The sequence below is a fragment of the Callospermophilus lateralis genome, chromosome 2 (genome assembly GCF_048772815.1).
Source record: "Callospermophilus lateralis isolate mCalLat2 chromosome 2, mCalLat2.hap1, whole genome shotgun sequence".
NCBI lineage: Eukaryota > Metazoa > Chordata > Mammalia > Rodentia > Sciuridae > Callospermophilus > Callospermophilus lateralis.
In genome coordinates, this window is record NC_135306.1 from 150,161,606 (window position 1) to 150,174,575 (window position 12,970).

Sequence of the window (12,970 nt, forward strand, 5' to 3'; positions counted from 1 at the left end):
GTAAACTGTTATCCTCTGAGCTAAGCAACCATGGCTTTCTCCCAGCTCTCCTGAGCTTCAATGGGCTGGGGTGGTGGAGCTCAAATGTCCTACTTTTTTTTCTTTTTTTTTTGAACAGAACACCAAGGAATAATGACATTCAGCTGAAAATACTGTAATTGAATATATTATTTATGTTAAATCAGAGATAACATATGCCATATTTGGTGCTAGGGATTAAACCTAGAGACTTGTGCATACAAGGCAAGCACTCTACCTCTTAGTTACATCCCCTCTGGCCCCCTGGCCTCATAGTCTACATTCTGGAAGAGCTAGACACAGGTGTGAGAAGAAAAAACAATTTTTTTTTAAACTGCAAAACGAATTTATTCATTCTGTAGAAAATGCTTTGTGTAGGTAGAACTTTGTAGACACTCTCTGTTCTTCCATCTTTACTTCCCTCCTCACAATCTCTGGCCCACGGATCAGAAAGCACTATTATAAGAATGAAGATGTAGCCTGGTGTGGTGGAGCACACTTGTAATAACAGCGGCTCAGGAGGCTGGGACAGGAGGATCGCAAGTTGCCTCAGCAACACGGAGGCACTAAGCAACTCAGTGAGACTCTGTCTTTAAATAAAATACAAAATAGGGCTGAAGTGGGGCTGTGGATATAGCTCAGTTGGTAGAGTGCTTGTCTTGATGCCCAAGGTCCTGGATTCAATTCCCAGCACTATGGGGGTGGGGTGGGGGGGACAACAAAATATGGTTGGGGATGTGGCTCAGTGGTTGAGTGCAACTGAATTTGATCCCGGGTACCCCTATCCCCCCACCTCAAATAATCAAGATGTAAGGAAAATGAGTGTCCTTAAAAATATGCTGGAGGGAAGGTAGAATTTTGGCCTGAGTTTGAAGAGTGAGTAAGAGAGAAGGAGGAAAAGGATGTGGAAGGACCAGAAAGGGAAACATTTGAGAACATTGACAATTGAGAAAATTCTCTCTGCTAACTTAATGTTACGAATTGGAAGTGTTCACTGTTGAGCTCACAGAAAAACCAGACAGTCCTTTAGCACTGCTGAGGCAATGGGGAGCCACCGGAAATTTTCTAGGCAGGTGAGAGGTTGTTGGATTTGGAAATTTTACTTTTTTGGAAATAGTCTCAGTTTTTTCTTTTCTTTATTTTGATACCGGGGATTGAACTCTGGGGTGCTTAATCCCTGAGCCACATCCCCAGTCCTTCTTATTTTTTATCTTTTTAAAATACTTTGTTTTAGTTGTAGTTGTACTCAATACCTTTATTTTTTATTTTTATGTGGTGCTGAGGATAGAACCCAACATCCCGCATGTGCTAGGCAAGCTCTCTACTGCTGAGCCACAAGCTTAGCCTCTTATTTTTAATTTTGAGACAGGGTCTTGCTAAATTGCTGAGGCTGGTTTCGAATTTGTGATCTTCCTGCCTCAACCTAAGTGGCTGGGATTACAGGTGTAAGCCACTGAGCCCAGCAGTCTCATAACTTTTCATAAATAATATGTGCTGATGGGTGCTGTGGAGCATGCCTATAATCCCAGCACTGGAGAGGCTCAGGAGGATTGCAAGTTCAAAGCCAGTCTCAGCAACTTAAGAAACCCTGTTTCGAAATAAAAAATAAAAGGGTTGGGCATGTGGCTCAGCGGTTAAGTGTTCCTAGGTTCAATCCCCAGTACCAAAAAAAAAAAAAAAAAAAAAAAAAAAAAAAGAGAGGGAGAATAGTCTGGTGGTGTAGCTCAGTAGTAAAACACCTCTGGGTTTAATTTCTAGTAAGCACTCCCCCCAATGAAAAAAGAAAAAGAAAAAAGAAATGTGTTCCTTTTCAACAATTTACCCAATATTAAAATTTAAATAACTTGAAATCTGACACCATTTCCCCCAGATGATCATTTGGGGGGGGAACCTCTTTCCTGTAATCTCTCTGCTTATATTGTCTTAAATTTCACATAAACTGGACCTGTGTAAACATAGTGTCTTGTAATTATTTTTCCCTTTGATAATAAGTTGTGAATAGCTTTTAATGTTAATAGATCTTCATCATTTTAAATGGCTGCCAAGTAATGCATTGTATGTATACATATATCACCATTTAATGAGCCTATTGACGAATATTTGCGTTTTTCCCCATAATCAACAATCTAATAATAACAACCTTGTGTACTTGTCTTTTCTAAATTATTCCATTATCTTTTAAAGGTAAATTCTTAAAAATAATGGAGCTGTAAATGTAATTAAATGTCCTTTTACATTTGAATTCAAGTTGTGGAATCGTCCTCGAATTTGCAAATACCAGTGAGGAAGCTAGCTGCCTCTTTAGTTCTGGCGTGAGCCAGGGCCAACCGAGATGGAGAGTACAGAATCACAGGTGATCCAGCCCATCTAGGTCTATGCTCGGTGGGTCAGCATATTCCTTCCCTTTTTTCTCTCTTTGACTTCTTTTTCTTAACATGGAGGAAGAATCGAGAACTGCACCTCCTAGTCTTTGCAGGGACCATACTCCCTGGGAACTGTAGTACGGGGTCTGAGAAAGGTACGGAAAGAGGAGAGCGGGAGGCTGTGTGGCACGCCGGGAGATGTAGTCCAGCGGGAGGCAACCCGTGTCTGTGTAGATTGGAGACTGAGAACTACGCCACCTGGGGATCGGGGTGCAGAACCGCCGACTTTCCCGACATGTGGTCTTCAAGGCTACAAAAGGCGCCAGTGTACAGACAGCTCGTTCCATTGTCCGTGGTGGGAGAGGGCACAGCACCCTCAGCGCGGGCGCGCGGCGGGAAGCAAAGGCCTTGTGCGGGCTGGAACAGGGCATGCCGGGAGTTGTGGTCCCGGCGCACTGAGTCCGTGGGACGTGTCGCGACGCCGCGGCGGCTCCTCCTCCCCCGCCCTTCTCAGCGGTCCCCCGCCCCCTCCCTCCGCCTCCTCCTCTCTCGCCTGCAGCCGATCGTCCCCTCCCCCCACCCGTCGGGCTCCTCCGCGGCTACTGCAGAGGATTCAGAGCCGAGTAGCTGAGGAGGAGGAGGCTCCCGTCCCTGCGCGCCATCCGCCACCTTACTGGACACGGGCGAGGGAGCGAGAGCGTCGCCGCTGTAGCCTCCGGAGAAGACAAGGGCATCGCCTCCTGTCGCCTCCGCAGCCGTTTTCGCCTGCAGTGGCTAGCCGGTGAGGAGACCCCCCCCCCCCCCCCCCCCCCCGGCCCGCTGGCCCGCTGGTCTGGAGCCTGGGCTGGCGGCGCTGGGGAGAATGAGAGTGGGGGCTGCGGAGCCCCCTCGCGGCTTGGGGGGAGGGGGCTGAGGTCGCGATGGAACGGCGGGCTGGCGGGGAGACTTGTCCGAGCGAGGGCTGGGGGTGGGGTGAGGGTGGGACCCCAGCAGGTTGGAGGGGGGATGAAGGAGGTGGGCTTCATGGGGGAATAGTCGGACCTGGGACAGGAGCCTGTGTGTGTGTGTGTGTGTGTGTGTGTGTGTGTGTGTGTGTGTGTTGGGGGGGGGATGGTGTCGGGAAAGATTTGGGATGGTCTTGGGGCGAGATAGGAGACTGAAGTGGGATGGTTTTTATAATGGGGGAGGGGACTGAATGAGGGTGGTGATTTGGGGTTGGCCTGGAGCAGTTGACAGCTTGGGATCTGAGCCCGGGTGGGAGATAGGTGGATGATTTCTATACAGAGTGGGATGTAAACCGTTGAATAGGGCCCTGGGGAGTGTTTTAATTCAGGAAGGTGGAATTTGGGGTGGGACTGGAGTAAGCTGATGGAGGTGGTAGGGTGGTAGGAGCTGGGGGTGAGGGACTTGGCATGGGTTGAGACCTGAGCTTGAAGTGGGCGTTTGTCACCTGGGGATGGTGGAATTTGCGGAGACTTATGGAATTAGCATGGTTAAGATAGAGCAGAGGGGGTGGAATTTGAGATTTTCCTGGGATGGTTGATGAATGTTGGAATAGGTGCTGGTAGGGGTGAGACTTTCAATGGGGGATGGAGTGTTATGGTGACCTGGAAGGAGAGGGATAAATTGGAAGATAGGCCCAAAATGGGAGGACAAGGATTGAAATTGGGGGTGGGGCACAGTGGAATAGGATTTAGGGTGATCTTGGACTCACTGGAGGGGGCATGGTGGCTCCCTGTGTAGGGAGAAGGCAGAGGACACATGCGACTGCTAGACTGGATTCACTGAAAGAATAGTGGCAGGTGGTGAGCAAGGTTGGGGGATGGTATCTTAAAGAAAATGTCCCTTAGCCAAGGTGGCAGAGGGAGTTTTGGAGAAGGAATGTCTGTGATGAGCTGGAGAGGTGTTTGTGGATGGTGAGGTGGTAGAGAGGAAATTTAAGATGTGAGAGACCTGGGGTTGTTGGTATGGATGGGACAGAGAGGATGGAGAGGTGTGCAACCCTGGGAAGGAGTAGGTTGGATTTTTCTGGAGAGGAAGGATTGGGATGTCCTCCAAGAGACACCAGAGGTTTAGGGGTTAGAACACTTAAAGGGACAGTTTTGGTTGCTGTGTTTGGAGGGGAGGCAGTAATTGGAAGATTGTTAAAGGGGACTTTGTAGGGAACAGAGAAGGTATATTAAAGACTCTTCTAAAGGACATTTTAAGCTTCAGTTTGATCTTTTTGTTTGTTTTATTTGTATTAGTATCTTTTGGAAGTCAGCCAAAAAGGTAAAGTTAAGGAGGGGAGGATGTCTTTTATTATTCGAGTATCATAAAGAGAAGTTGGGGGGCACTTTGAAACTAAAGGTGGGAGGAGATGTGAGGAGGTTGTGATAGGTATCTTTCTGTATGAGGGCTCTGTCTTCTCCTTTCCCTCCTCCCCCTGGTGCATTAAAACTAGTACTGGAATTTAAATAGGTTTGATGAGCTTGAGGTTAAGGGTGCATTCCTTGCTTGAGAACTAATGAATGAGACTAAAAAATATGAAGCTGAATTTATTTTCTAGGCAGGCAACATGCATGTATGCAGAAAACACTTAGGCCTTTTTTTCTCTCCTCTTAAAATTGATTGCTTGAAGACTCCATTTATTGGTGTCCTGGTTTGCAAGGCAATTAGGCCCATCATTGTATTGCAGGCTAATAATCCTGAGATGAGTCTTGGCATCACTGCTTTATGTAAACAGAAGACAGGAAATATGGAAATGTCATAAATATTCATTGGTGAGATAGATGGTTTGGTACTGATGGAGTTTTTCATTTGATTCTCTTTTGACATTGCTTGATAAGATTTAAAATAATTGGACTATTTCTATAGATTGAATTTTCTTCTAAAGGAATTCAGGTGATCAGAATTCTATCAGATGTTGATAAATGAAGTATAGAGAATCATTTTTATTTTTTAGGGGATGATGGTGATGTATGCATTGTATTAACTACAGAAACAACATCTCCATCTATTCATCAGAAATTTGACTTAAAGAGATATGCTTATTCTCATGGCAGAATGCTGACAATGGAAAGTAGAGAGGAGTGTGAAAGGAGGGAACATCTTTAGGGAAACTGTTTTCTGGACTTAATTGCATTAACTATAATATGTTAAACATGAAGTAGATGTTGATTAGAGCTCAGACTAAGGAAAAATGAGTTGTAAAGAGGATAAAATTGGCACCAATGGGATCAAAATAATTCTTTTTATTTTTGTTAAAGCCTCAGAGTTCAGCTTGAAAGCAAACCACTTTTCTTGACTTTCAGTTGAGCACACAAAAATACCAATTGGAATCTTTTTTTTTTGGTAGTTTTCAAAATGGGCGGAATGATGGAAGGTTGAACTCACCCTTGGAATTTAAAGTGGTTTTTTTTTTTTTTTTTTTTTTTTTTTTTTTTAATGAGGAAGCTTTCTGTATTACAATAAAAATCAGGTTTGAGCAGTTACCTGTAATACTACGAGAATGTAATCTAACTAATGCAAACATTTCTCCTCATAACTTTACTATGGGGTCCAGACCTTGCTTTTGTGCATCTGCAGGCAATGTCTAGAGGTGAGATGTTTCTCTGAAAGTCCTGGCTTTTGAAAGCTCAAAATGAAAAGTAATCACCTGAGAGAAATGTGTTGGTGTATTTCCCCCCGCTACAGCTGCAGTCATCTGTATAGTATTAATGTGAATAAAGTGTTTTAGCTTCTTTACTTCATTTGACCCTCCAGACACTCTGGTGAAAAGGGGAGAGCAGGTGAAGGTATTGGTAGAAGCCTTGGTAGAATGAAGAGCTCATGAATTTAGGAGTCAAACTGGCTTCAAATCCACCACTTAAAAGCAGAGACTTCAGTAAAGTCATTAGAAACCGTTCATATTTAGTATTAATGGTTGCTCAGCATTGTGAATGTACTCAGTGCCCCAAATTATACACTTAAATATGGTAAAACAAAACAAACAAAAAATGCTTTGTATTTCACAAAGGTATCAAGAGGAATAAATCAGTTCATGTCCTGAAATTATGTCTTGAAAACACTGCACATATGTGAAATATCTGTTTACTATTTATTTATTGGATGCCTGCTAAGTTCCAGGGGAAATGAAGATGAACAAAAAGCAGTTGTCAAGGAGCTTTAAGTGTCATGGGAGAGAGAATTTAATGTGAAAAAAAGTGAGGCAAAATGAGTGCAGTGACTGAGTGTGGGTTCTGAAGTATGTCCATCACTATTACTGTATGACCTTGGGCACAGTGAACTCATCTTTAAAGTGTGCATAATAGAACTAATCTCATAAGGTTGCTTGAGGATTAGAGAAAATAATCCAAGAAAGTATTTAACATAGAGTGTTGCATAATGTACACTAAAACAGTGTAAATTCCCATTATTAAAAAGCTAGGCAATGGCTAGAATGATGAATTGCATTCTGTGCCCTAACAATGAGTTCTTAGTATTATGGTATTTTATTATTTATTAAAGAGGCATTATTTTGTATTATTATGATATAACAATTTATCTGCAGTTTGCATGTTTGTGCTACCTATTTGCATATTTGTAGTCTAGGAACTTTAAATAGTTTTTTTTTGAAAAATTTTTTTTTAGTTGTAGATAAACATACAATATCTTTACTGATTTTTATGTGGTGCTGAGGATCTAACCCACTGCTTCACACATGTGAGGCAGGCGCTCTACCACTGAGCTACAGTCCTAGCCCCTTTAAATAGTTCTTTAAATGCCAAGGAAAGTACTAAACAGATGTGAGTTGTTGATTTCCTCTTCTATAAAATAAGAAAGACTGTCAGGGATTAAATGATTTGCTTAAAATTATGCAGCCAGTAAGAGAAAGAGTCTGGATTACAGTTTATTCTTCTTCACATGTTTCTTTTAGGTGATTTTTTTTTTTTTTTCTTGTATGTGGTGCTGGGGATTGAACCTAGGGCTGTGTGCACGCAAGGCAAGCACTCTACCAACTGAGCTATTTCCCCTGCCCACATCTTCCTTTTACATTGTGAAATAATTCATATGTATAAGAGTATATATAATACAAATCCAAAGTTTAAACAATAATAACAGTTGAAGATGTGTACTGTTACCCAGCCTAACAAAAAAGGAGTTTGTAGTATTTTTAAAGCTTCTTGGGAAGTGCTGCTCAATTGAATCTTCCTCCTTTCCTCTCCCTCAGGGGTAACCACTTTCCTGAATTTGATATGAATCATTCCCTTACTTTTACCAAATATGTGCATATCTCTAAATATCTAAACAATATATATTTTTTCCACATAAAATAACTTTTTTTTTTTTTTTTTTGGTAGATGGATCCAATACCTTTATTTTATTTATTTTTATGTGATGCTGAGGATTTAACCTAGTGCCTCACACATATAAGGCAAGGGCTCTACTGCTGAACTAAAACACCAGCCCTACACATTTTTTACTGATACATTACAGTTGTACATAGTGATGGGATTTGTTGTTACATATTTTATATGCATACAATATAACAATAAAATTTGGCCAGTATCACTGCCCAGCATTCCCCCCTTCAGCCCTTTGTAAACAATATAGTTTTCACTTGCAACTTTTTTTCTTTTTTGTGGCAGCTGCAAATAGAACCCAGGGCCTCTCTCATGCTAGGTAAGAGACATTCCTTGCCCTGTGTGTGTAACTGTTTATAAATAGTATCATAGTATAAGTGTTCTTCTTCTTCTTCTTTTTTTTTTTAAATTTTAATACTTATTTTTTAGTTTCCAGCCGATACAACACAACATCTTTGTTTGTATATGGTGCTGAGAATCGAACCCGGGCCACACGCATGCCAGGCGAGCGCGCTACCGCTTGAGCCACATACCCGGGATAAGTGTTCTTCTGTGACTTTCTTTCTTTTCTTTTTCTTTCTTTCTTTTCTTTTTTGTTAGGTGGTATTGAGGATTGAATACGCTAGGCAAATGCTCTTCCACTGAGCTACATCCCTGACACTTTTAAAATTTATTTTGAGCTGAGCACAGTGGCACATGCCAATTCCAGTGACTGGGCTCTGGTGGATAAGGCAGGAGGATTGCAAGTTCAAGGCCAGCCTCAGCAACTTAGCGAGGCCCTAAGCAACTTGGTGAGATCCTATCTCAAAATTAAAATAAAATAAAATAAAATAAAAGTACTGGGGATGTGGCTCAGTGGCTGAGCACCCCTGGTTTTATTTGGGGTACCAAATTTTTTGTTTGTTTGTTTTTGAGACCAGGTATTTCTAAATTGTGCAGGTTGTCCTCAAACTTGTGATCTTTAGCCTCTTGAATAACTGGGATTATAAATTGTGCCACCACAGCAGACACTTTATTCCTGTATTTTAGCTGTAAAAGAACTTTGTCTTCTACCACTAAAATATATATGATGAAAATTGGAAATTACAAAAAAATACAAAGAAGCAAAGTTATTGTCTATGGTTCTCCATCCATCCTTCATTCCTTCCTGTGCTGGGGATCAAACCTGGGACCTTGCACATGCTAAGCTCTGGAGGATAAGGCAGATATAACAATATTTTCTATTATCTGTGGATGCATTTGCTGAAGAATATGGGTAGTGTAGCAGATAGCAAGAAGCAACCAATTTGCTTTTATGGGTGACCAGATTATTTTGCTATGGATCAGAGTTGGAAATAAGAATAAGGGGTAGTAACAGCCTTGTGAACTCTTATTGTTTTTGATGCTGGGGATTGAATCCATGGGTGCTTAACCACTGAGCCACATTCCCAGCCAGCCTGACTGTCTGTCTGTCTATCTATCTATCTATCTATCTATCTATCTATCTATCTATTTTGAGATAGGGTCTCACTAAGTTGCTCAGGATCTCACTAAGTTGCTGAGACTGGTCTTGAACTTACTGCCAAGTTGCTGGAATTACAGGCATGCATCACCACACTTGGCTTTGTGAGCTCTTAAAGAGCACTATTTTAAAGCACTTTTCTCACTAATAGAGAAATTCTGCATATTTTAGATTTTTGTTGTTGTTGTTGTTATACCAGCTTGAAGCTTCATGTCATGTTTTTGCAAGCTACTTGGCTCTTTTGGTTAGGGTTTTTACACCTCTTCTTTTTTGCAGAAAGGCACCCTGGTACATTAGTTCTCACCTGATTGTGTAGGAGAATTTGTCATCTGAAGTACAGAGTACCACCAACAAGAAATCTCTATTATATATATCAGAAGTTTAGCAATCTAAATGCAAAGCATTTTTTGTCCAAGAAATTTGAAATCAAATTCATTAATAATCTGTTGCTTTTTCAGTTTACAAACCTAAATTTGAGCTCAAATGAGATAATAAATGTGAAAATGCTTTTTAAACTATAAATGGCTCAGTGCCTTGCCTTGCATGCGTGAGGCCCTGGGTTCCATCCTCAGCACCACATAACAATAAATAAATAAAAATAAAGTCATTGTGTCCATCTACAACTAAAAAAATATTAAAAAACAAACAAACTATAAAAGACTATATATGGCTGGGGCTATAGCTTAGTGACAGAGCGCTTGCCTAGCATACATGAAGCACTGGGTTCATTCCTTAGCACCACATAAAAATAAATAAAATAAAGGCATTCTGTCCATCTACAACTATTAAAAAAATAAAAAAAATTAAAGAAAAGAATATCTAAATCTTAGTTACATTTTTTCTCCCTCCTAGTTTACCAGACTGAAATCAGGGCACCCTAAGACATAAATAAACAAATAAATAAACATAAATAAAAAGTTTGCCATAGTTGGTTTATTGCCTCTCTGAAAGGTTCTTTTTCCCAATGAAGGTGGGAATCCATGAAGGCCAGTTTATAGTTTCTCTCTTGAAACTTTATGATTGGTGAATATAGTGGAATGGAGAAAGTGCTAGTAGACTTTCTCCTAGTGAATTTATGGGACCACATTAACTGTGCTGGCTAGCTAAAAATGAAACAGTTGAGGCTTTATTGAAGTAGAGAATGTGGTATATACTATTTCCTTGCAATTATTTAGACAAACACAGCCATTTCCCTTTTAGTTTTCTACCTGTAACTTATTACAGAGACAAGTGAGAAAGATTGTTTAGTACATATATAAGAAGAAAATATACTCCATTGTTGGGTTGATGTATGAATTAAGTGAGGCAAGGAGGTCAAAATACCTGGAATAGTGACTGGCACATATGTAGTTGATGCTCAGTATATATATATATATATATATATATATATATATATGTTTTTTTTTTTTAATTAATTTTTATTGTTGGTTGTTCAAAACATTACAAAGTTCTTGATATATCATATTTCACACTTTGATTCAAGTGGGATGTGAACTCCCGTTTTTACCCCATATACAGATTGCAGAATCACATCAGTTACACATCCATTGATTTACATATTGTCATACTAGTGTATGTTGTATTCTGCTGCCTTTCCTATCCTCTACTATCCCTGCTCCCCCCGATGCTCAGTATATTAATGCTTACTGTTATTGATATTTTTATTTTAGTTGTGAATTGTTTAGCGTCAACTTTTCTTCTAGGCTGCTGTTTTGTTATTCATTGTCCTCGGCTACATCTTCCCTCAGAAAATATATATTTGGAATAAATTTACTTTGATACTATCATAAGTAAAGCAAAAAAAAGAATGTAGATCTATAATTGCAACACATTCTAAGGCCAAGGAGCTAGTAGTCTTGTACGAGACAGGTTTAAAATATCTGTTCAACAAATATCTATTGAGTGATTATTAGATGGTAAGCAGTAGGGTGTGCTGGTAGTCAAAGATACAAAAATAAAATTCTCTGCTTTTAAGGAGCTTACAGTCTAGTTGGGGGGTGGGATATCATCCATAATTGTAGCAAAATAGGATTCGTACTACAGTAGGTGCGTGGACAAAGCATCTGCCTGTGGAGCAGGGAGAGGAATTAATGCTTGAGGTAAGTCCTGAAGGATATGCAGATATTTTGGGGAATGAGGTTTGGAATGGCTCATTTTATGATCACATACAGTCTTCTTTAATTGTTCTCTTCTTGTGTGCTGGTAGGCCCTAGTTTGTATCTCTTTTAGGGCTTTTTAGGATGTATTTCTACTATTAAATCAGATAAGCCAGTCCCGAGTCAGACTGTACTGTCATACTCCTATGCTTTTTTTTTTTTTGAACATTTTTTAAATTTATTTTTTATTTTTAGGTAGACACCATATCTTTATTTTATTTTTATGTGGTGCTGAGGATTGAACCTAGTGCCCCATGGGTACTAGGTGAGCACTACCACTACCCATCCAGCCCCTGTACTCCTATTCTTGCCATATGTTGTACCTTCCATCCGGAAAGCCCTGAAAGCCCTCTCCCTACCAAATTTCTTTTCTTTACTTCATCCACCAAATGAGCTAGCTATGTTATTGAACACAGTTCATGGTTTTTGCTCTTCCTGTTGGATGTTTAGCAGGAACTGATTTTTGAAGCTGTGAACATAACTGATATTTAAGGAGAGATCTTAACTGTTCTTTCTTCTTGGGGTTGGCTTCCTGGCTCACTGGACTTTTAGATTATTTCTTTGAGTAAGTAGTCTTGCTCATATGCTGATGACTTAAATTTCTTTCTCCAGCTCAGAGGTCTCTCCTAAGCTCTATACTTGCAGGTCTCACTAGCTACAGTCTACTACCTGTAATACATCCATTCTGGTGATCTCAAATTCAATGTGTGCAAGATAGAACTCATTATCCCTGTCTAAGATTTCTTATGACTTGCCCCAATTATATCCTGGATCAGTGCTAACAGAACTTCTGTGGGTGAGCTAAAGTAGGCATGTCTTGGTTCAAATGTAAGATATTTGTAAAAAAAAAAAAAAAAAGCCTTAGACTGGGTAGTTTACAAATAATATGAATGTATTTCTCATAGTTCTGTAGGCTAGGAAGTCTAAGATCTAGGTACTGGCAGATTTGGCATCTGGTCAGTGTTGTTTGCATCCAAATGGTGACTTGTTGCTGCATCCTTTGGAGAGGACAAAAGCTGTGTCCTCACATGGTGGAAGGAATGGAAGGGCTAGGCAACACTCTCCAGGAAGCTTCTTTTATAAGGGAATTAATCCTATTCAAGATAATGGAACCCTCATGACATCATCATATCCCCAAAGTCCTTACATCTTAATACCACCACATTGCGGGATTAAGTATGAACATGACTTTTGAAGGGAAACAACATTCAAACCATAGCAAAGTTATATGTTTACATAGAAAATATAAATTAAAATGAAATTGTATAGAGGTTTACATGATACATGAAAAAAAATACACAAAAAGTATGACCAGCACTCAGATCAAGAAAGGGAACTTTTTGGGCTGGGGATGTGGCTCAAGCAGTAGCGTGCTCGTCTGGCATGCGTGCGGCCCGGGTTCGATCCTCAGCACCACATACAAAGATGTTGTGTCCGCCGAAAACTAGAAAATAAATATTGAAAAATTAAAAAAAAAAAAAAAAGAAAGGGAACTTTACCCATTCCTCTGAGGTTACCTATCTTTTGATTTTTGTCTGCTTATGAACTTTCATAAAGTATGACTAACTTGCTTTTTTTTTTTTTTAAAGAAAGAGTGAGAGAGAGGAG

The 12,970-nt window shown here is 40.3% G+C and overlaps 1 protein-coding gene across 5 annotated transcripts in view; it reads left to right on the forward strand.

Moving 5' to 3' along the window:
* Nucleotides 1-2,968: 2,968 nt before the first annotated feature.
* Nucleotides 2,969-12,970, forward strand: part of Fam168a (family with sequence similarity 168 member A) — a 185,741-nt gene continuing 175,739 nt past the window's right edge. For all 5 annotated transcript variants that reach the window (XM_076846663.1, XM_076846664.1, XM_076846667.1 and 2 more), the window contains exon 1: nt 2,969-3,162. The gene's annotated coding sequence lies outside the window, so the exon portion shown is untranslated. The remainder of the gene's footprint in view (nt 3,163-12,970) is intronic.